Source organism: Helianthus annuus, chromosome 13 (genome assembly GCF_002127325.2).
Source record: "Helianthus annuus cultivar XRQ/B chromosome 13, HanXRQr2.0-SUNRISE, whole genome shotgun sequence".
NCBI lineage: Eukaryota > Viridiplantae > Streptophyta > Magnoliopsida > Asterales > Asteraceae > Helianthus > Helianthus annuus.
Window position 1 is genome coordinate 13,562,829 of NC_035445.2, and position 24,891 is coordinate 13,587,719.

Below are 24,891 nucleotides of genomic sequence, written 5' to 3' on the forward strand. Positions count from 1 at the left end.
CAATATCTAAAGTAATAGTGTGGGGTGTTTGCGAGATTGAGTATTTGTATATAGGTTTTTAACAATATATTTCATCAGTTCTCCATCTTTTGAAGTGAGTAAACATGGTTGAAGTGAGTAAACATGGTATTTAGGTGGAATAGTAGGATAGCTATGGTTTTAACCATTAAAAAGACTGATAAATCATCGATCTAACACTTGGAATGCATCAATTTGTCTATCTATGCACAACTACATAAAGTATATAAACAACGATTCAAATATATCTAGCTTCAGGTGGTTATTACATTTCTTTGTCCATTTACCCATGTTCATATATATAGCATACAATATATATAGCATACAATATATATAGCATACAACTGAATGATTACTCATAGAATCTCTGTTCGCCTAACGAAAACTAAATCTAATCGCAACTCGAAAAGACATTAAACAATTCATAATTACCTCCGAAGGCAATCTACAAATTACAACTTATTTTTTGTATAAACAATTTTACATTTTAAATTGAGTATAAATAAATCAATGTAAGGTACTTTGCCAATGACCCAGGAGTTTAGGAGTTTCGATCACATTTCCAGCATAATTATGGCCACCAATATGTGAGCATGGGCGAACAGACACTTTACTTTGATAACAACGCATTATTGGACGAAAGTTAGTTTGGTCCACCATCATGTTTTGACCTACGCAAGATTATATGTTTTGAGCCATAACCCAACCCACATATTTGGCCACATGCCCACATTACCATGAAGTGAATAAAATAAAGTAGCATAAATGTTATATTAAATTACATAGGTCTTTTAGTCAAATGTACAATACGGAGGCAAAGGAACGTATCAGAATTTCACAATTACCTTCTTTAAAAATTCTTGCTTTCAAGATCCATTAATCAGTGTCATGTATAGATTACACCCCAGTTCAATCCTTTAATAATAATAAGCAAGCCATTTAGCATTTTTATACTTATTTCATATCATAAGTAACTTAGAGTATGAGATGTACTCACCTTTTTCTTGGGTATTGTTGTTATCTTGCTTGACGATTCCACACGTTGATTTCCTATAATCAACATACTGGGTTATCAATCCAATTTGGTCACTAAGATCTTTATTCACTTGCAAAGCAACCTATTTCAATGTGAAATTGCACATGAGTTATAGCAAATTATATGTATATGTTTACACTGCTTCAACTCTTGATTTAGGCTCCTCATTGATATAATTTATTTTGGGTAAATTACTTTTTGAGTCCCTGTGTTTTAGTGGTTTTAACCACTTTAGTCCAAAATCAAAAAGTTTAACGCCATGAGTCCCTAGTCATTTATTTTGTAACGTTTTGAGTCCAATTTTGTTCATTTTATAACGATTTGAGTCCAAAAAATTGGACTCAAAAGGTTAAAATTTAGACTCAAAAGGACTCAAATGGTTAAAGAAAATACTTACAGGGACCCCCAGTTCGTTAAAATTTTTGATTTTGGACTAAAACACAGGGACTCAAAAAGTAATTTACCCATTTATTTTTTACACACCAAAATTCTCTGAATAAAGATAAGAATTTCTTATACATTTCATGGAACAACGCATATGCATAAGTTTTAGGGATCTTAAAAAAGTCTATCTAAAGTATCTATACCCACTGGTTACAAAGTACACACAAATTACATAAGTTGAGACAAACCTCAACCCTAAAATTAGAGCAGAAGTACAATCTTAATATGTTAAGTCCTCAAAGTGGAATATCAATTTTGTTTGGGTTCATTACTTGGTGCTTACATGTTACAACATTTTGCTTCTATTTTTTTTTTTTATCAAAATGATTTGGGAGTAAATGTTAGCAAAACAAATCCGTTAAGCATTTATGATCACCTATAAATTGTACACATATACTCACGCAGGGATGTGTGTATAAGGGTGTAGGCAAACACAATGTAAATACCTGTGAGAAGTGTAATGAGCGTCCATGATGGTTTGGAAGACCAACATATTGTATCTCTCAATTCTTGTTTCTCGTGCGATGTGATCATATCTCTGCATCATGTGATCTATGCATTATAGAACAAAGAATGGCAGAAAATTTTTGCAATGCATATGAACACTTCTTACTTCCAACACTTAGAACACATAAAAATCAATTTTGTGTTAACATGATCCAACTCAGAGCAAAAAGCAAGCTTCAATAGGCATGAACTATATGGCTTTAACAGTTAAATTCACAAAGACAAAACACTGATATCATATATATAGATATAGTTATAACTTATAAACACATAATAGTGCCACCATCAGCTAGTATGTAGAGCTTTATGGAAAAAATATATAGAGTAATCAGACCTCATACCAGCATCTTCCATTACCCGCAGGCTTAAAGTTCCGCAAGACGCCTAGATAGATCTTTTAATATGTAAGTCTGCACATAAAAAAATTCCATGGTTTAATCATTTGAAAAGGAGTGCAAGAAAAGCTATTCAGATTATATACACATTTCGTTTGTGAATTCAAAAGTAAGTTTGAAAACCAATAACCGTATATTATGACTCACTTTCTATATGTAAATGCTTATCAAAAGGGAAGAAAGAAGTCCTCGTTACTGACAAAACTAATTTAGAAAACCAATAACTGAATCTTATTATATGAGACTTAATATTTCTACTACATGGTTAAATGCTCGAAAGGCTTGCTGGCACTACCATTCACTGCCACTAAGAAGACATTTAGACGATTTATTTGAACCATTGTATTTCTTCTTTTTTGCTTGGATATCACACCTGATGATAACTAATATCAAACTTGATGATCAAAAGGTGAAAGATAATATGACCGTAAAGCATAGCATAATTTCATATACATCTGATCATTTGGATAACAATATATAAAAGAAGAAACTTATGTGAACTGAAACACGAAACTCTTAAGCTTAAGAAATGCACCAATAATAAGATTTAACTAACTTGATTACCTAACTGTATTTCGGTGGGCTGCCATATTAACAATCCTTCTTAAAACTCATTTATTAGTGACTTTGCGCTTGAATCCAGCAGGTAGATTGACCTGCCATAGTAACAATCCGACTTCATAAAACATAACCATAAAAAAATAAAGATTCGGTTAGTACCTTGTTGATGAAGCCATTAGATCAACTTTGAAGATCTGTGCTAGAAGACGATAAAACCCTAGATACGAAACAGATCCAGATCTGAAAAAAAAATTATTCAAAATCAACAATCAAAGCCATTAGATCACCTTTGAACAAATTTATTTTGACTATATTTGAAGTATTACACCTATTTTTTGGTTTAATGCTTAACATTGTAAAAGAGTAAATGATAAGCAAAACTAAACTTTTTACCGGCAAAATAGTTAAGAGAACAATTACGAAGAGGGGAAAGATCGTTACCCTATTTTTTTTTTAAATAGTGAGCGGAGTCAGTAAAAGAAAAAGAAGAAAACCTGTCGTTGAAGAGCAATCTGGAAAAGAAGCAAACGACACACAACAATGGGGTCAGTTGCTTTGACACCAAAAGTCTTTAGTTCGATTCTGAAACTCCTCTGTTTTTCCAAGACATTATAAATAATCTTCGAATTTGCAACAACACTAAAAAAATCAATTTGTTTATGCAACAACACCAAAAAAAATCAATTAGTTAATGCTCAAATACTTGCTACAAATCGAGTCATCTCTATCCCCAATTTGATAATCAGATCGAAGAAGTGTGTTGTTGACTTCAAACTTTCATCAACACCTTGATAACGCTTCAAAACCCTAGATCAATCATATGTACATAAAGAAGGGATTCATACCTTGGAGATGGCGACAGTTGATTATCAGAATCAGAGAAGAGATTCAATCAAAGATGAAGAAACCTATTGGAATTTGGGTGTGTGAATGATAGTCTCATATGGTAAAACACTTTTCCCATATTGGTGTGGAGACAAAGAAAAAGGGTATTTATAAGGTAAAACATTTACCTAAGAAATATCACTTTATGACATGTTTTACCACAAGTCCCTCGCGTGTGCGTGCAGGGGGGTGCAAAAAATGGAACCGGATTTAGTTGAACTCATGTGTGCCCGCGCGTCCTGCGGACACGAATGCAGCTCCGAAAACCCGGACCGGCGCGAGGCGAGTTTTTGCACTCAAGACTGTAACCGTTTTTTTAATGAGTTTTAAAACTGAAATTAAGATGATTATTCGCATTAGTGATGATTATTATTTGGTCTTCGGTTTTGAATATCAGTTTCGAAACTGACTCCATGATGACCATTATTAAGTTTTAATTCATGCAATAATGGGTCAGATTTCAGTTATAGTTTAGTGACTATAAAACCAAGATGTAAACTGCTCAGTTTGAGACACACCAGAAATCATCTCTTCTCTCGATCTCTCTACAACATTCTCCTTTTCTTTTCAGGCAAGTGTTTAAGTCCGGCAGTGCGCTGTTGCTGCTTCCAACCGGCGTACCCTAGGAACAGGCGACGAATCTGTTTAAGGGAATTGTGTCAAACACAAGCCCGGTTCTCGTTAACTATTTCTGTTTCATATTATTTTGCAGTTCTTATCAGTACCAGTTTGCTAACAAACTTAAACAGATCCGTTTTACTAATTGTTTCTGCATTCTTTTCTTTTCAGAATGGCATCCCAACCGATGACACTGCTGCTTCTGTTACTTTTGCTGTCATGACCAGTGTTGTTTTTGTGGTCATGACTTCTGCTGTTACTGTCACTACCGGTCTAGTGACACCACTGCCTAATGCAGTGTCGCATGCTGAGAAACCAGAGAAATTCAGTGGTCTGAATTTCAAACAGTGGCAGCAAAAGATGTTCTTTTATCTGACCACGTTGAATCTGGCAAGGTTCTTGACTGAACAAAAACCCCATGTTGATGAAGGGGATATGAATGCTCAAACTGTGAGCGCGATGCATGCTTGGAATCATTCGGATTTCCTATGCCGCAAGTTTATTTTGAATGATTTGGTGGACACATTGTATAATGTGTATTGCAAAGCCAAGACTGCCAAAGAATTGTGGGAGTGTTTGGATCGCAAATACAAAACATAAGATGCGGGCACTAAGAAATTCGTGGTGGCAAAGTTCTTGGACTTTAAAATGATAGACTCAAAAACTGTCATGAGCCAAGTCCAAGAATTGCAGGTTATCCTTCATGATATTCATGCGGAAGGAATGATGCTCAACGAGACATTCCAAGTTGCTGCAATGATCGAAAAACTGCCACCAAGTTGGGTTGATTTCAAGAACTATCTCAAGCATAAGCGAAAGGAGATGACCATTGAAGATCTTGTTGTTCGTCTTCGGATTGAAGAAGATAACAAAGTTGCCCTAAAAAAGGTTGATGGTCCTGAAACTGTGAAGGCCAATCTTGTTGAACATGGCCAATCTTCAAAGGGAAAAAACAATGGAAAGGGTGGAAAGAAAAGTCATGGGAAACGCTCCAACCTTGGTCCTCAGGTGGGAGTTGGGAAAAAGAAGTTCCAAGGAACTTGTTATAATTGTCAGAAGCAAGGCCACAAGGCCAACGAATGCAAGCTTCCTAAGAAGGAAAATGCTCGACAAGTGAACATGGTTGATGAAGTCGACAACCTGGTTGCCATGGTCACGGATCTCTCGATTTTGGTGACTGAACTTAATTTGGTCGGGGAAAATAACAAGGATTGGTGGGTTGATACGGGGGCTACCCGTCATGTGTGTTTCGAGAAGAGCCTTTTCAACACCTTTAAAGAGGTGACTAATGGCGAAAAGGTTTTTATGGGAAACTCTGCCACGGCCGAAATTAAAGGTGAGGGGAACGTGGTTCTAAAAATGACTTCTGGAAAGGAACTCACCTTGTCAAACGTGTTGTATGTTCCAGAAATTCGTAAGAACCTTGTGTCGGGGTGGCAGTTGAACAAATTTGGGCTCAAAATGGTGATTGAGTCGGACAAGGTCGTGTTGACCAAAAATGGTGTGTATGTTGGTAAGGGTTATGCCTTTAATGGAATGTTTAAACTAAATGTAATTGTCGTGAATGCAATGAAAGAAAACGCTACTAGTTCTACTTACTTGATTCAGTCTTCTAATCTTTGGCATGGTAGACTAGGTCACGTAAATTATAATTCCATTCGTCGTTTAATCAAACCTGATTACATACCAACATTCGATATCGACTCAATTAATAAATGTGAAACTTGCGTAGAAGTAAAACAAACGAAATCGTCATTCAAAAAGGTGGAACGAATCACCGAACCCTCGAGATGATCCACACGGATGTGTGTGATCTAAAGGCAATTCCTACTCGTGGTGGGAATAAGTACTTCATCACGTTCATTGATGATAGTACTAGGTATTGCTATGTGTACTTACTTAAGAGTAAGGGCCAGGCTATTGACAAGTTTATCTTGTTCAAAGCCGAAGTTGAGAATCAACTAAATCGGAAAATCAAAATCGTAAGGAGCGACCGAGGAGGTGAATATATTTCACCTTTTATTGACGTATGTGCAAAAAGTGGAATCATCCACGAACTCACGGCTCCTTAGTCCCCTCAATCAAATGGCATAGCGGAACGGAAAAATCGTACTTTGAAAGAAATTATGAATGCCATGATGATAAGTTCTGGTGTAAACCAAAACATGTGGGGGGAAGCAATCTTATCGGCAAATTATGTGTTGAACATGATACCCAATAAGAAAAGGGATGTAACGCCTTATGAATTATGGACCGGAAAGAAACCACCATATAAATCGTTGAAAGTGTGGGGGTGTTTAGCTAAGGTGGTGGTCACACCACCTAAGCGCCTACTAATAGGACCCAAAACGGTGGATTGTGTATTTATAGGATACACCCGTCCTTATGGTCCTTATCGTTTTCTTGTGCATGATTATAAGAATCCTGGAATATGCAAAGGCACTAAAATGGAATCTAAGGATGCATCATGGTTTGAACAGATGTTCCCATGCTTAGATAAAGTGAATCGAGTTCTTCTAGACCGGTTGAGGAAATTGTTCCCGAGGGTGAAGTTGAAAACGATGAACCTCGAGAACAATCTAATACTGAGGAAGTTGAAATCAGGAAAAGTAAACGGCAAAGGCTTTAAAAATCCTTTGGCATTGAGTTTCTTACCTATATGGTAGAAGATGAACCTCAAACGTACCAACAAGCGGTACATTCCTCAGAAGGACCTCAGTGGAGAGAGGCAATCAAAAGTGAGATAGACTCTATCTTACAAAACCATACTTGGGAACTAGTGGATCTTCCTCAAGGATGTAAACCACTAGGATATCGATGGATCTTCAAGAAGAAGATGAAACCAGATGGGACCATCGATAAGTACAAAGCAAGGTTGGTGATCAAAGGATATAAACAACGAGAAGGTTTAGATTACTTTGATACATATTCGCCAGTTACGCGAATAACATCCATCAGGATGGTGCTTGCCATTGCCGCCATTAGAGATTTGGAAGTTCATCAAATGGATGTGAAAACAGCTTTCTTGAATGGGAATCTAGAGGAATAAATCTACATGGAACAACCCGAAGGCTTCACAGCCATTGGGCAAGAAAAGAAAGTGTGTAAACTTGTAAAATCCTTGTATGGATTAAAACAAGCTCCAAAACAATGGCACCAAAAGTTTGATCATGTCATGCTTGATGCTGGGTTCAAAATCAATGAATGTGACAAGTGTGTGTATGTGAAGGACATAACTGATGGATATGTCATCTTGTGTCTATATGTAGATGATATGCTCATTGCTGGAAGCGATGACAAAATCATAAAATCTACAAAGAACATGCTAAAGGCAAGATTTGACATGAAAGACATGGGTCTTGCGGATGTGATTTTGGGGGTCAAAATCACGCGAACCCAAAGTGGACTTGTTTTATGTCAATCCCACTATGTGGACAAAATTCTTGAGAAGTTCAATGCAAATGACTCTAATGAAGCTAGAACTCCACTTAACACAAGTCAACATCTAGCCAAGAATAGAGGTGAACCCGTAACCAGTTGGAATACTCAAGAATTATTGGTAGCTTGATGTATCTTATGAGTTGTACTAGACCAGACATAGCATATGTTGTGAGCAAGTTAAGTAGATACACGAGCAACCCAAGTTCAATGCATTGGAACTGTATCACTCGGTTGCTTCGCTACTTAAGATACACTCGGGAATACGGGTTGCATTATAACAGATATCCAGCAGTGATAGAAGGACACTGTGATGCAAACTGGATATCTGACACGAATGATTCCAGAGCAACAAGTGGGTATGTATTCACACTTGGAGGTACTGCTATATCGTGGAAATCGTCAAAACAAACGGTTATCGCTAGATCCACGATGGAATCAGAGTTCATTGCGTTAGATAAAGCAGGTGAAGAGGCAGAATGGGTACGTCAATTTGTTGAGGATATACCAAGATGGCCTAAGCCGGCATCGGCCATTTGTATACATTGTGATAGCCAATCGGCACTTGGCAGAGCTCGTAGCACAATGTATAATGGTAGGAACAGACATATCAGACGTAGACATAATATGATACGACAACTAATCTCTACAGGAATATCACTGTTGACTACGTGAGGTCAAAGAATAATATTGCGGATCCGCTAACAAAAGGCCTAAGTAGAGAGTTAGTACAGAAGTTGTCCATGGGAATGGGACTGAAGCCCTTAAAAATAAAAGTTCATATGATGGAAACCTAACTCAGTAGACTGGAGATCCCAAGAGCTGAGTTCAATAGGAAAACCTAATTGTATGAATTAGTAAGGTCACTGTGGGGGATAACCCTACGTGTATATATATAAGGGAGTTTATTGCAAAGCTTAGAAAACTTCCCAGTCCATTCCTAAAAGTGACAAGTGTGAGGCTAAGTCTATGGCTTTTAATGATTCGACTAAGGAAACTATACATAGTGAATCACCTATGTGAGAGAGAAGTGGGGTCGCTCCGAAGGGTATTGTTGGGGCGCAATACCTAATGGCTCTCACAGAACCAGACATCATGTTCATGACCATAATGAACATAACTATGAGGACTTGACTTTGTCAGGGAGAGTCTTGTGTGAAGTGCATTTTCGTCTACACAAACGGCAGACGAGTACAAAAACATCGAGTTCTACTCAGAGCTAGTGGGCTAAGTGCATTTCATGAGCGAAGGGTCAAAGGGTAACACCTACCTATCGTATGCAAAACTCAACTGCTGAAATCTAATGGGAACAATGTTGTTCTGAGATCGACCTCCATTCATGTGGGGGATTGTTGGAATTTTGGTGTGTGTGAATGATTGTCTCATATGGTAAAACACTTGTCCCACATTGTTGTGGAGACAAAGAAAAAGGGTATTTATAAGGTAAAACATTTACCTAACCAATATCACTTTATGACATGTTTTACCACAAGTCCCTCGCGCGTGCGCGCAGGGGAGGGTGCAAAAAATGGAACCGGATTTAGTTGAACTCGTGTGTGCCCGCGCGTCCTGCGGACATGAATGCAGCTCCGAAAACCCGGACCCGCGCGAGTTTTAAAACTGAAGACTGTAACCGTTTTTTTTAATGAGTTTTAAAACTGAAATTAAGATGATTATTCGCATTGATGATGATTATTATTTGGTCTTCGGTTTTGAATATCAGTTTCGAAACTGACTCAATGATGACCATTATTCAGTTTTAATTCATGCAATAATGGGTCAGATTTCGGTTATAGTTTAGTGACTATAAAACCAGATGTAAGCTGCTCAGTTTGAGACACACCAGAAATCATCTCTTCTCTCGATCTCTCTACAGCATTCTCCTTTTTTTCAGGCAAGTGTTCAAGTCCGGCAGTGTGCTGTTGCTGCTTCCAACCGGCGTACCCTGGGAACAAACGACGAATCTGTTTAAGGGAGTTGTGTCAAACACAAGCCTGGTTCTCGTTAACTATTTCTGTTTCATATTATTTTGCAGTTCTTATCAGTACCAGTTTTCTAACAAAACCCTAGGTACAAAAAAATGTAAATCGAAAAAATAAACAATAAAATCAACATTGAATGTTAAAGAATCAGAGATCAACATGATTAAAAAAATCATATTATAACCTTAATATCGAACAATTCACAAATGAAAACATGAAAAAATAATCAAGATCAACAATTATCAATAAATATTGAAAAAATATATGTTGGATTTACAAAGAACACATAAGAACACCTTATCATAATAATGTCTTAATATCGCAATCATACCTTGATGTAGTTGTAAACAGATCGATTGTTATGAACCCCTAGAAAAAAACGAATGAATGTGAAAATCAGATCTTGCAGGAAAACATAGATCTATAGATTGGAATTATAAAATCACGACGTTTATCAGAAATATGGAGTATCTAACCTTGAATCAGATGGATTATACGCAGAACTATGAAGAGTCTTAGATAACAAAGGGAGAGAGGCTTGAAAAACCCTAATTCGAGATGAAAAGGTGAGGAGTAAGCCGGGTTATGTGTTTATATATGAGAACCAATTTGACCCGAATGAATGTGAATGGATCCCGCGTGACCCTTCACCACAAGGAAAATCAAGGGATGCTAGTTTTGGCGGGAAAATGAGAAATAGAGCCTCTAGATGGTGGACATGTGTCCCCTAATTAAGGCTTTTATTAGGTTGTATATATATATATATATATATATATATATATATATATATATATATATATATAGGGGACCGCTAAAATGAAAACCACCTCCAGTAAGAACTAAGAACTGAGAGAACCACTTTCTATCCTTTAGATCAAGAAGATGGATGGATGAGATTGAAAGTAACTAAAATTAATATTAAATACATTTTGTCTTATTATATCTTCAATATTTTAATTCAAAAGGGTAATATAGTAAAACTACTCTATTTTATCTTTTTATCTTTATTATCTTTTTATTACTTTTTTGTTTTATTATATTACTTTTTATTTTTTAAAAAGAATTTTTTTATGAAAAATATTTTTAATTTCAAATTTTTTGAACAAGACAAAAACTTTTACGCGCCGGTTTTTGCACACCGGGTTTTTTAACGCGCCGTTTTTATAAGGCGCCGTTTTTCTCAATCGACGTTTTTTTAACGCGTTTATACGTTTTTTAACGCGCCGATTTTTTTCACATTTTTTAACGTGCCGTTTTTACACGTTTTTTACGCGCCGTTTTTTCGACGTTTTTTAACGCGCCGTTTTTACACATTTTTTGCGCGCCGTTTCTTCAAGCGTCGTTTTAACGCGCCGTTTTTTCCACATTTTTTAACGCGCAGATTTTTTCACGTTTTACATAACACTTTTTACGTTTTACGTAAACTTTTCGCGTTTTTACGTTTTTCGTAAAACTTTTTACGTTTTACGTAAAACTTTTTACGTTTTACGTTTTACGTTTTACGTAACACTTTTTACGTTTTACGTTTTACGTAAAAGTTTTAACGTTTTACGTTTTACGGCTAACGTAAAACTGTTTACGTGTTGCGTAAACCTTTTAACGTTTTACGTAAAACTTTTTACATTTTACGTTTAACGTTTTTACGTTTTACGTTAAAAAATTTACGGTTTAACTTTTTTCTTACAAAAACTTTTTTACGCAAAAACGAACGCACCTAGAAATCGCAAACTCTGGAGGTGTCTCAGATATATTGTTATCATCATCGACTAGGGGGGAAAATAAAAAACCAACAACATCAAAACAAGGTGTATGTCGCAAAAAAAAAAAAAAAAAAAAAAAAAAAAAAAAAAAAACGGGTTTTGGCTCAGATTATCAGATTATCCGATAATCAAAATGCTGCAAAATTGGGGTTGCAGGTTCAAAAAACCTACCCTCCGCCGCCCTTGTCGCGCCATCTTCATCAAAATCTACGGTTTTTTTCATCATCGCCACCCCAAAAATCCAACCTATCAAAATCCACGTAGTTCACTTATCGAAATCACCGGCACACATCAAAAATCGCCGGCAACACATCAAAATCACCGATTAAAACCCACATAGTTCACTTATCGAAATCATTTTCACAATTAATCTCATATTTCCTGTAGAACCAAAAAAACCCACAAAACTAAAACTGGTAAATATATATATATATATAAAACCTCTCAAAACCTACAAGCTCCAAAACATCAATTTACATGTTCTAACAGATTAAACAAACCCAGATGGAACATCAGACCACACAAAGATCCAGAAATAAAAAAAGATTAAAAAAATCAAACCAAAACTCAAACCTGCATCCTGCTTCACCGGCTTAGCCACCGATTGTGCGGCAACGGCATCCACCGGAGACGGCGACCGGGAAGGCGTCTTATGGGTCCGAACAAATATCATAACTAAATGACAGCAATCAATGTTGCTGCTCCGCCGCCGCCGATGTTGCTGCTCCGCCGCCGCCGCCGATCTTCTTGCTCTGCCGGACTTGTGGCCGTAGAAGGAGTGTGTACATGGGGGGAGGGGGCCGGAGAAGGAGGGTGTGTGGTGGTTGTTTTGAGTTTTGACTTGGGTTTTTTCCAAAAAAAATATTGAAATCTGATCAGAAACCCATTAAACAAACAAGAATCCAAAAAACCCACTTTTTGTGTGTTTTCCTAATGTTTTTTTGTTGTGGAAAGCATCTTACTTTACAAAGGGTTTGTGATTTCAGTGAAGAATTTGTAGTGGAAAGTAGCTTACTTGTGCAGAATATTTTCGAAGAAGTAGATGAGATATGGTGGTGATGCATTTCTAGAGAGAGAGAGAGATGAAAAATAAAAGGATGTAACTGACAAATGAAAATGAAAGAGGAGAGAGGAGACAACTTTAAATGAAGAGAGAGAATGAGGGATTTGACATTTGGGGTAAAAGACCAAAATACCCTTTTAGTTGGCATAATCTTATTGGTTGATAGTGGTTCTCGCGGTTCTTACAACTGGAGGTATTATATATATATATATATATATATATATATATATATATATATATATATATATATATATATACTAGTATAAGTACCCGTGTGTTACACGGGCGGCTCATAAGAAAAATAACTACTTTAACATTGTTGACGTAAATATTTTAATTATATATACCATGAAATATTAACGGAAATGATAGAAATTACACCAAATAATTGAAATGAATACAAAAAATCACAACTCATTGAATATCTCTTTATAAACATTTCGTACCAACTGAATACGCGCTCGCACACACACCCCAATAACTGTGACAACTCGTATAAATTCTGGTTAGGTTGCACGCACCTTGTAAAGTTCGTGTACGATATGTTATGCGTGCTCGTAAATTCATTTACGATGTGTGACATATAGGTGGTGTGTGATTACTGTCTTTGGTCGATTATATGCTTCGTAATGTTATTGTTATGTACTTCGTAGTGTTATTGTCTTGGGTCGATTATGTGCTTCGTAATGCATAGAGTAATTTGCGTGAAACCGAAATCCGAAACCAAAGTATTTCATTGAGTGTCTTTTTGCAAAACGGAAACACCATAACATATATCTTTACAAAAAAAAAAAAAAAACGCTTTAATTAGTTTACGTGTAACTCGCGTAACCGCCGCTTCAAAGACCCAACCCAAGCCGACCCCCTTCCTTTGCGCCATTAGTCGGCCCAAACCCCCACCCCATACCCCATGCTCGATCAAAAGGCCCAACCCGCCACCCTTGTTCCCTTTTTGCGCAAGCCGGCCCAACCCATCACCCACCAGACTTCTCCTTGCGGCCCACTCCACCCAAACCGCCCCTAACTCCCAACCCTTATGTTATGTACGTATGTGCATGGGAAAATTAAAAACCCTAGTCCCCTTGGTGATCATAGTGCGCGATAGCAGGAGAAGAAATCCCCCTCCCCCATTCGCAAATCACTCCAAGAGATTGCTGGATTCTTCTGTTTCTGCTTCTAGGTAACTTGCCGTGTTTCCTTCAATGCTATATGTGCTTCAATTGTTCATTCATGGCTGCATTTTTTGGCATGTTTTATTGTGATGTTGATGTGAAAGATAACAAGCTAGGGTTACTAGAAACTTGGTGTTTTTAGGGTGGTTTTAGTTGCAAAAGTGATTAGTTAATAACTAGGGTTTTGTTTGTGGGATTGAAACTTGTAGTGATGATGGTTCTAATATTCTAATCTGATTCACCTGATGTTATTATGGCTGGGTTTATGTCAAAGAAAATAATACTTATGTGGTAGGGTCATGAGAATCAAGAATCGTGCATGGTGTTATCAATAATATGTGTAGTCATGTGTTTATGGATTGGGGTTTAGGATCTTGATGCCCAAGCATGATAAATTTGATAAAAGGCTGCTGTAAATGACTTATTATCTGATGTTAGTCGTTGTTAGAAGGTGTTGTGATCATATGTGCGTGTTTTAGTAACGTTTAAGCGATTAACAGCATGCTGAGTAACATTTACAGCCAACTTCAGTTGGCTGTAAATGGACCGTTATAAATCGAAAAATTGATTTTCTGAAGTCTAAATTATGTGTTTTTGAAAAATGAATCAAATGTCACTAGAATCATATTTTTTCGAGGCCGTTTGCTATTTTTAAAGGTCCGTTTTGTACAGCAGCAAAAGCTGCATTTTTTCTGTAGAAAATGCATGTTATATTTTTCGTCATAACTAGGATAGAGTTAGGTCACGAAATTGATACTGTAGATGGCCACTGATGTTGTTGTAACTCTCCAACTAGAAGTTCAACAATCAGACTTACAATGAATTTTAAATGAATTTTTCCGTGGACTGCAGTCAGAAAGTGACGAATCTGATTGCAGCCCGGTAAATGATTTTTATAAAATAATGGGTAATGAATAGGATCTCTAGATTTTTACACAATAATAGTTGGATCATTTAAAACATTCTGTAAAAATTTGGGAATTTTTGAAATAAGTTAACTGTTTTATTAAAATGCCCGAAAACAGCCCAATTTTGGATGTTAAAGCTGAAACGACATAAGTAGTAATTTGCGCGTCTAAATGTCGGGTATGTTATCTAAGGATGATCTAACATGTTATATGTCAATGAAAGTGTGATGTGCAATATAGTATGCTTGCTTTTGAATGGTAATAGATGGGAAGTTTATATGAGCGTGAAATATTAAAGTGAGTGCATGTTATGTGGTAGATGTGTGTAGGAACTTCGTGCTTATTTGAAGTCACTAATAAACTAAGTATAACAGTTTTGAACCGACACCCTCGTAATATTTTCCAACACCCTAAAAATATTTAAAATATCCCAATTTGTCTTAAAATACACCCCGTATGTGAAAACCAAGCCCAAAATCCATTATGCCATTAAAAATAAATTAAAAATCAAATTTTTAAGTTGAGGCGGGCCGCGTAAGCCACACCTCAACCTTACGCGGGCCGCGACAAGGTGAAATGTGGCGAAACCCTAGGCACGTGAGCGACCCTACCTGATGATCTGGACAAGCTACAGCGTTGACCAGAGTTGACGCGGACCGCGTAGGCCCTTGCCTATGTTTACGCGGGCCGCATAGAACCCAAAGATCAGCCCTATATTAGAAGGCATCGGGCCTTCAGTCCAAAACTCGTTCAGAAATCATTCTTTCTCTCAATTTTCTTGTAGTAGGCATTATACTCGGGTATAATATCCCCTTAAATAGCGAAGTTCTGCTCTGTTGCAAGTATCATAACCCCTGGATACGTATTAGATACTCTGCCCGATTGATCTAGGGTTCGGTAATGGCTGTCGTGGTTCTACCCGACGTAGTCGTTGGAATGCCGTCTCGGGGAGGGTATTGCTAATGTTAAAATGGGTTATTATACTAACACGCGTGCATTTGTGTAATTTATAGATTATTCCTAGGAAATCCTTACTGATTATCTAAGATAGCAATGTGAGTGGTCCTTCTTTTTGCGTAAACCTTTTTGTGAGTTTATCGGCTTTTGTAAACCTTTTGTTAACTGTTTTTACAAAACCTCACATGATTAATTATATATTAAGCAGTTGTTGAGTATTTGTAAGAATACAATTATCGTGGGTATGTTAGGGTTTTATATACAAAATTTGTTACCACCTGGTCAAGGAGTAACATTTTCACATGTTGAGTCTGACACTACCACGGGTGATAATTGGTGTAACTTCGAAACAAATGTAATTGCGAGACCGCTCTCAATACTGTAAAATGGTTTTTATTAAAACTTGATTAAACTGGGATTCACTCACCAGTATTTCCAACTGACAAAATGTTTTTAAACGCGTTTCAGGTAACAAAATGTGAAAGTCAAATAGAAGCCAGCTGGACAGCACTGAAGGCTTGGAAAAGTGGCAATAAAGTTACCTAATAATAAAATAGATGTTTTTATTCAATAAAATAGGGTGTATCCCTATGAAGATATGTGTACTGAAAACTTGGGTTTTACCTATGTGTTTAATATTATGAAAGTGTGGTATTTTACTCTGATAAAATATTTTTTAACTAAGGTCCTAATGAAAATTCCGCTGCCAAATTAGACAATAACAGGATACCATCGAAACTGGCCGCGGCCGCCCGTTCCCGGGTTTGTAACAGGGGGACGGGGGTCGCGACAGAAGCTGGTATCAGAGCTAAGCCACTGATTCAGCCACAGAAGTGTTCTATTTGTTAGTTTACAGTATGAGCGACCAAGGACCATCTGATACGCATCGTCAATTGTCTGGTTCGCCTTGGAGCGAAGGTGCCTCTTCTTAGCCTGCCCTCTCGGGGTCTCTGCTGATACAGAAGAATGAATATTGGTATTTAAGGCTCAATCTGAAGAGCCATTTCCTCAGAAAAAGAGGGGATGGTTCAGTAGGGGAGCACACGAGCGTAGGAAGCGTATGAAAAAGTTACAAGAGCAGAGAGAACTAGCCACAGCTAAAAGAGAAACTGATGCATATGCCCAGGATATGCTCAATAGGGGAATAGCCAATATCCATATCTTAGCAACCACTGCAGCTGACCCTAACCTGGAGCAAATGCTAGCACCCCAACCACAACCACTAATTCCTGATTAACCGATGGAGATAGAAAACCCAGAAAACCAAGTAGAAATGCATGACTTCAACCCAGAAGAAATACCTAGGGTACCCGCACCAAATCCCTTAGACCCAAATTACGACCCATGGTGGGACGATAACAGGGACTATGTGCAACGCTACCCGATACACGAAGACATGCCCATGCAAAACCTAGGAGCCTATACAGGGTTAGATCCTCTAGATCTCTATTTCGATAACGATGTGTACATTAGGGAGATCTTAGAGAACCCTTACCTATTTCAGGCCCCTACACCTCCATACCAGGAACCCGCACCCCAGATTCCAAACTCAGTCCTAGAACCTGCACCCCCAATGAGTGCAGACAATGTATAAGAACATAGGACTTTTGGTGAGGAAATTTTAGAGAGTAGTGATAGAATGCGACAGGTGGGAGAGCGTCTCGTATGGAAATACGCGAACGCACTATGGATTTTTGGATGAATCCATATCCTTGAATCGATGGGGGAGACGGTAGAAATAATAATAATAATAATATAATATAATAATAAAATATGTGTGTTTGTGTGTGAAAAAAAACTACGGATGCCTATTATTAGTAGTGTAACTTTAAATTTCAGTTGGTATTCTAATTTTTATTTCAGTACTAGTGTGTAATAGACGCATAGTATATGAATAGAGTAAAAGTCACAATGCTCGATGCTTTTGACCAAAGTGTATGTCATGTGATTAGCTATATTCAAATATTATTGGTGATATTAATATGTGGTAAATGTTTAAAATTCAGATGGACAACGAAGTGAATCAGGAAAACCAGAATGATAATATCCAGAACGACAACAACTCGAATAATGATAATCTGAATAATGAGAATCCGAACAACAATAACAAGGGAAATCAAGTGGATAATAGTGTCATCCAACACATAGTGGCACAAGGAATAATAGATGCGATGGCATTAATTATCCAAACTATTAAGGAAGCGGATAATAAAAGTATGCATAGCAGTAAGCGACCAATTGAACCGGAACACAGCGTGAACAATGGACCCGTACGTCAGGTGCCCATTCCTAAAAGAAGAAGAACCATGCCATATGGTTGTTTTTATAAAGAATTCTGGTCCTGCAACCAATAGAATTCTCGGGCAATGAAGGACCCATTGCAGCTCTACGCTGGATACAGAAAACTAAGGCTGTTCTAAAAATAAGCAAGTGTGCTGAAGAAGATAAGATAATGTTTGCTTCTAATCTGTTTAAAAACTCAGCTTTAGAATGGTGGAACACTATCCTCCAGTCAAGAGGAAGTGATAGAGTATACAACATTTTTTTGGGTAAAGGGTTACCCCGGTGAATCTATTAAAATGCAACCGCAAATAAGTACAAGTAGTGAGGATGAGTTCCACACTAGTTCATATACAGGACATGCCCCATATATGTAAAACAAAACAAAACCAAAAACCAAAGACCTAAAACACCCCATAACCTAGTCTACTATACATCATGACACGACATCTAGTAGACAAAAGTGCAAAACCATAAAACATAATCCTCAACCACCATCATCGAAAATAAAGAAGCCACAAAACAGCAGCCCCTTCAGACGAAAAGCAGACAGCCTATCCATTAGAGAACTTGGTAGAAGAGGTGCTTGCCCCTGCTTTCGAAGAAGAAGGATGAGTACCCGATGTCATAAATGCACTAGTTTCATTGTATACTTCTTCAACCTCCTCCTCATCCGATTCCTGCCTGTTACTCGACTGTTTCTTCTCCACACGACCCACAGTAGAACCTCCCTGATTACCAGTATCATCCCTCAGAATGTCAAACGGGTTAGACGTTGAAACCTGATTCTGCATCGGGCTCTTTAAGGACGATTTTGATTTAGGGTTAACAACTGGCCTGTAAACTACCTTAGGCTTCTGATTTTTCATGTGGATGCCTTGGTTGTTCACTTTCTTCTTCTTGCCCCCTACAACCTGAAATTCATCATTATTCTTTTCAGCATCCTCACTAGAAGATACCTGAATGTTCTTCGGGCACAAGCTGTCATCATGACCAAACACACAACAAGAGGAGCACCTTAGAGGCTCCCAATCATAATCAATCTTGACTTCCACCTTTGAATACCCACTACCATCCATAGATGGGATAGCAACAGTAACACTTTTTTTTTTTAAATCAGCCTCCGCTTGCACTTCAATAAGCGCTCTAGCATAGCTACTCCTACCCCAAGATTCAGCACACATCGAGGCAGTATACGTATCCAACATCTTAGGTGTCCCAATCATAGAGGCAACCAAGCTAAGCCCATCCTCAGTAAATGCCTCTAGCGGCACATCATGCATCTTGACCCAAACTGGAACCACTTTAATGTCCTCTTTTTCCATCTTGATAGAGGGCGACCACTCCTTCAAAATTATGGGAACACTTCTGATTAACCAAGGCCCATCCTCTAGCATTTGATTCATCCCTTCCTTAGACGTAAATTTAAAGAAAAAAAACCCGTTTGCATTCATCATGAGCCGGGAAAGACCATATTTAGCCCAGTTGTTTTTAGCAAAGTAATCGACCACAGGAAATGCCAACCGTTTACCCAGAAAATATCCAAACAAAGTGTTAGCATACCTATCAGTAACTTGTTGAACCGACGACAATGGAATAACAACATCAGCCCCATCAACTTTCTTGGCAGATTTCATCGCCCGAAAATTCACTTTAACCTTCTCCTTTGTATTCTTTACAATGTGAGCGAAGGAGACAGGATCTGCAATCCCCAAAGTACGTGCTTTACCATGAACAACCCTATTGTCAGCCGAGAAAGATGCACCAAATAGGTCTGAATTTGGCGAAAGCTTGCTAGGGTAATCCCAAAAGTTATCTGACTTTTCAACATCCCTCTTTTCCAAATGAACCGGAACTGTGACCTTGGTGAGGTCATCAATGATGTTTGAAGACTTAGGACCATTTTGAGTTCTAATCGTTACACCACGCTTTGGCTGCAAAGTGTTCCCTTCAACATTAAGAAACCTAGCAGCAATTTCTTCAAAAGATGCCTGCGGCTTCCCACGAACATCCTGTTGATTTCCACCGGAGCCGCGTAGATCATCCATCCCAAAAATGGCAAACCAGAATATCGTTCAATGAGCAAGTCGACTGAAAACCCTAGTAGCCGCAACCACCAAACTAATTCACCAACAATCAAAACAATGAGTAATCAGCCGCAATTCCGTAATCGGGAGAGTAATCAGCCGCCAAACCCTAGTTCGCAAACCAGAACTTAGCGCCGACAAGAAACCCTAATCCGTTTATACTTTGAACAACCCAAGTCTGATGTAACCGAAACCCTAATGAGCAACAATTGGGACAAGACAACCGGAACCCTAACAAACAGAATAACGGTCGCTTACCCTTGAATCAATCAGAAAACAATATGGAACAGCAAACCCTAGAACACGAAGCTTAGTCCGATTTCAATTGATTAAAATCTAAAGAACGATAATGGAACCTTAGGTAGTAATCAAGATCGATCAAGACCAGAGAATGAATCGATTCGTGAAGGGTTTCATGAGAAGGCCAAAGTCACCCAATTCGCCTAGAGAAGTTGTAACGAGTATAGAGTATACAACATGGAATGGGAGGAATTCAAAAATATGGTAGAAAGGAAATTCTAACCTCCCAATGAAAAGGAGCAGATAGCAAATAAGTTTCTGAACCTTAGAATGACTGGGGCGGATAGTAAGGGGTATACTACTACATTCTTTGAATATGCTAGAATAGTACCAACCCTTGCATCACCTGAACTGGTATTAATCTCCGGATACATCTGGGGATTAATCGGGGAGATTAGGCATGTAGTCAAGGCAGCTAGACCCCAAACCATAGAAGAAGCTGTAGAACTAGCCAATACCTTGACAGATGAATTAATCCGTACTAGAGAAGAAGACCGGAGGAGAAACCTAACCCAAAGGCTTACTCAAGAATTCCGTTTTGGGAATTCCAACCGTAGGAATGTAGGTTCTACCTTTACACCATACTGCAAAACCTGCAGAAAGAAGCATTCAGGAAGATGCTCCACTCACTGCAATTTCTGCAAGGCACCAGGACACAAGGAAAGAAGATTGTAAGAGGAAATCCAGTAATGGACTGTGCTTCATTGTGGAGAAAAAGGCCACATCAATCCAAATTGTCCGAAATTGGCTCCAGCTGCGAACAACAAGAACACTAAAAATGCTAGAGCATTTGTTCTAACTGCAGATGAAGCCAAGATGATCCCGGACTTCATAGCTGGTATGTTTTTAGTTAATGATATTTTTGCTAAAGTATTATTTAACTCTGGTGCAAACCAAAGTTTTATCAATACTTCGTTTTGCAAACTTATAAATCAATCATTAACTAAACTACCACAAGAATGTCTAGTAGAGACAACGAATGGAGAAACCGTTAGGATTTCTGAAATCTTGCAGGGGGCAAGAATAGAAATTTTTAATCAAAAATTTATTGCAAACCTTTACCCAATGAATCTGGCAGGATTTGATGTTGTATTAGGAATGGATTGGTTAATAGCCAATAAAGCAAGTATTTTATGTGATCAAAAGTCAATCCAAGTAAATTCACCAAGGGGTGAAAAGATCACAATTAAACGAGATAAACTATCTAGATCTACTAAATTCATCTCTGTGATGAAAACTACAAGTTATATAAGAAAAGTATCTATAGTGTATTTGATTTCTATAATCACTAACACTAAAGGAAAGGAGCTAAAAGACATTCCAGTAGTGTCCCAGTTTTTAGATGTATTTCCAGAAGAATTGCCAGGACTACCGCCAAACAGAGAAGTTGAATTCAGAATCCATCTGCTACCAGGAACGGCACCAATTGCCAAATCACCTTATCGTTTGGCACCAGCCGAAATGTAGGAGCTGAAGAAACAGTTAGACGAATTATTGGAGAAAGGATTCATACAGCCAAGCTCATCGCCGTGGGGAGCGCCGATTTTATTCGTCAAAAAGAAGGACGGATCAATGCATATGTGCATTGACTACCGTGAATTGAATAAGGTCACGATTAAGAATCGGTACCCATTACCAAGAATCGATGATCTATTCGATCAACTGCAAGGAGCTCGATTTTTCTCGAAAATCGATTTAAGATCAGGATATCATAAATTAAAGGTACAGGAAGAGGACATTCCTAAGACTGCATTCAGAACAAGGTATGGCCATTATGAATTTACTGTCATGCCATTTGGTTTAACCAATGCCCCAGTCGCATTTATGGACACGATGAATCGAATATGTAAGCCATATTTGGATAAATTCATAATTGTCTTCATAGATGATATTCTAATTTACTCTAAGAGTAAAGAGGACCATGCAAAGCATTTGCAAGCACTTTTAAGTCTATTAAGAAAGGAAAAGGTTTATGCTAAGTTTTCCAAGTGCGAGTTTTGGTTAGAGCAGGTACAATTTCTTGGACACTTATTCGATCATGAAGGAATTCATGTGGATCCAACGAAGATCGAGGCAATTACCAAATGGAAAACCCCTGAATCACCAACCGAGGTTAGGAGTTTCTTAGGATTGGCTGGTTATTATAGAAGATTTATTCGAAATTTTTCTAGACTAGCCATTCCCTTAACCAAGTTAACCTGTAAATCCATTAAGTTTGAATGGGGACCAAAACAAGAAGAAGCCTTTAGAATCCTTAAGCAAAGATTAACCCATGCACCCATATTAGCTTTACCAGAAGGAATTGAAGACTTTGTAGTCTATTGTGACGCTTCTAAGTTAGGTTATGGATGTGTGTTGATGCAACGTCAAAAGGTAATAGCTTACGCATCAAGACAACTTAAGAATCATGATGAGAATTACTCAACCCATGATCTAGAACTAGGAGCCACAATTTTTGCCAATAAGATTTGGAGACATTACCTTTATGGTAGTAAGTTTACCATATTCACCGATCATAAGAGTTTATGGTATGTTTTTGGGCAAAGAGTTGAATATGAGACAAAGACGCTGGATGGAGATTCTTAGTGATTATGATTGTAATATCCAGTATCATGCAGGGAAAGCCAATGTAGTGGCTGATGCTTTAAGTCGAAAATATCACTAAAAGCCAAAAAGGGTACGTTCTCTTAAATTAAATCTACAAGTAGATTTAAATGATCAGATTAGGAAAGTACAAGAACCAGTAATCAAGGATGATACTGAAAAAATAAAAGGAATGATTAAAGAATTAGAACAAGAAATAGATGGAATTTGGAGATTCCATAAAAAGAGAACGTGGATACCTAAAGTAGAAAACCTACGCCACCATATATTAGAAGAAGCCCATAAGTCTAAGTATACGATGCACCCAGGCAGTGATAAAATGTACCAGGATTTAAGGAAAAATTTCTGGTGGATAGGAATGAAAAAGGATATAGCAGTCTATGTTTCTAAATGTTTAACTTGTTCACAAGTCAAAGCTGAACACCAGAAACCCTCAGGTTTGTCACAACAAATAGAAATGCCAGTTTGAAAATGGGAATTGATAACAATGGATTTTGTTACCAAATTACCCAAAACAAGAAAAGGTAATGATACAATCTAGGTGATTGTAGATATGCTAACTAAGTCAGCTCATTTCCTACCAATGAAAGAAACTTTTAGCATGGAACAATTAGCCAAATTGTATGTAAATGAAATTGTTTTGTTACATTAAATTCCTTTATCAATTGTGTCTGATAGGGATAGCCGTTTTACCTCTCATTTTTGGGCAAGTTTCCAAAAAGAAATGGGAACCAAGCTGAATCTAAGCACAGCTTACCATCCTCAAACGGACGGACAAAGTGAAAGGACAATTCAGACAATGGAAGACATGCTTAGAGCTTGTGTAATTGATTTCGGAGGTAACTGGGACGATCACATACCTTTAATAGAATTTTCTTATAATAACAGTTATCACACAAGTATCAATGTTGCACCATCTGAAGCACTTTATGGACGAAAGTGCAGAACCCCAGTCTGTTGGGCAGAAATTGGGGAAAAGCAACTATATGGACCTGAGATAGTGCAGGAAACAACTGACAAAATCATTCAAGTCAAGGAACGACTGAAAGCAGCATGTGATCGACAGAAGAGCTATGTTGATAACAGACATAAGCCATTAGATCTCCAGGTAGGTGACAAGGTATTGTTAAAAGTCTCTCCTTAGAAAGGAGTAGTAAGATTCATCAAAAGAGGAAAGCTAAGTCCCAGGTATATTGGACCTTTTGAGATTATTAGAAAAATAGGACCTGTAGTTTATCAACTACAACTGCCAGAGGAAATGGCAGGATTACATGATGTATTTCATGTATCTAATCTCAAGAAATGCCTAGCTAATGAATCACTCGTAGTACCTCTTAAGGACATAGAGGTAAATGAACAACTCAAATTTGTAGAAAGGCCTCTAAAGATTGAAGGTAGGAAGGTTAAGAATCTCAAACACAAGAGATTAGTTCTGGTCAAAGTGAAGTGGGACTCCAAAAGAGGACCAGAGTATACATGGGAGCTTGAATCCGAAATGCAAAGGAAATATCCACACTTGTTCCAGTAGACCTCGAGGACGAGCTCTAAAACAAGGTGGGGAGGATTTAACAGTTCTGATCCGACACCCTCGTAATATTTTCCGACACCCTAAAAATATTTAAAATATCCCAATATGTCTTAAAATACACCCCGTATGTGAAAACCGAGCCCAAAATCCATTATGCGATTAAAAATAAATTAAAAATCAAATTTTTAAGTTGAGGCGGGCCGCGTAAGCCACACCTCAACCTTACACGGGCCGCGACAAGGTGAAATGTGGCGAAACCCTGGGCCGCCACGTGGCCCAACACCCGGCGACCCTACCTGATGATCTAGACAAGCTACAGCGTTGACCAGAGTTGACGCGGGCCGCGTA

At 37.9% G+C, this 24,891-nt stretch overlaps 1 long non-coding RNA gene across 11 annotated transcripts; it reads right to left on the reverse strand.

Moving 5' to 3' along the window:
* Window positions 1–245: 245 nt before the first annotated feature.
* On the reverse strand, window positions 246–3,936 carry LOC110897504. Of its 11 annotated transcripts, XR_004876833.1 has the most exons (9): window positions 3,807–3,936; window positions 3,456–3,600; window positions 3,121–3,201; window positions 2,965–3,056; window positions 2,340–2,415; window positions 1,945–2,036; window positions 1,016–1,068; window positions 864–933; window positions 246–689 (listed from the first exon to the last, which is right to left on the reverse strand). It is a non-coding gene; the product is annotated as an uncharacterized LOC110897504 (long non-coding RNA). The 11 variants fall into 11 exon arrangements; XR_002568703.2 differs by having other exon boundaries at window positions 1,945–2,415; XR_002568704.2 differs by having other exon boundaries at window positions 1,016–1,136; window positions 1,945–2,415.
* Between the last annotated feature and the right edge of the window lie 20,955 nt (window positions 3,937–24,891).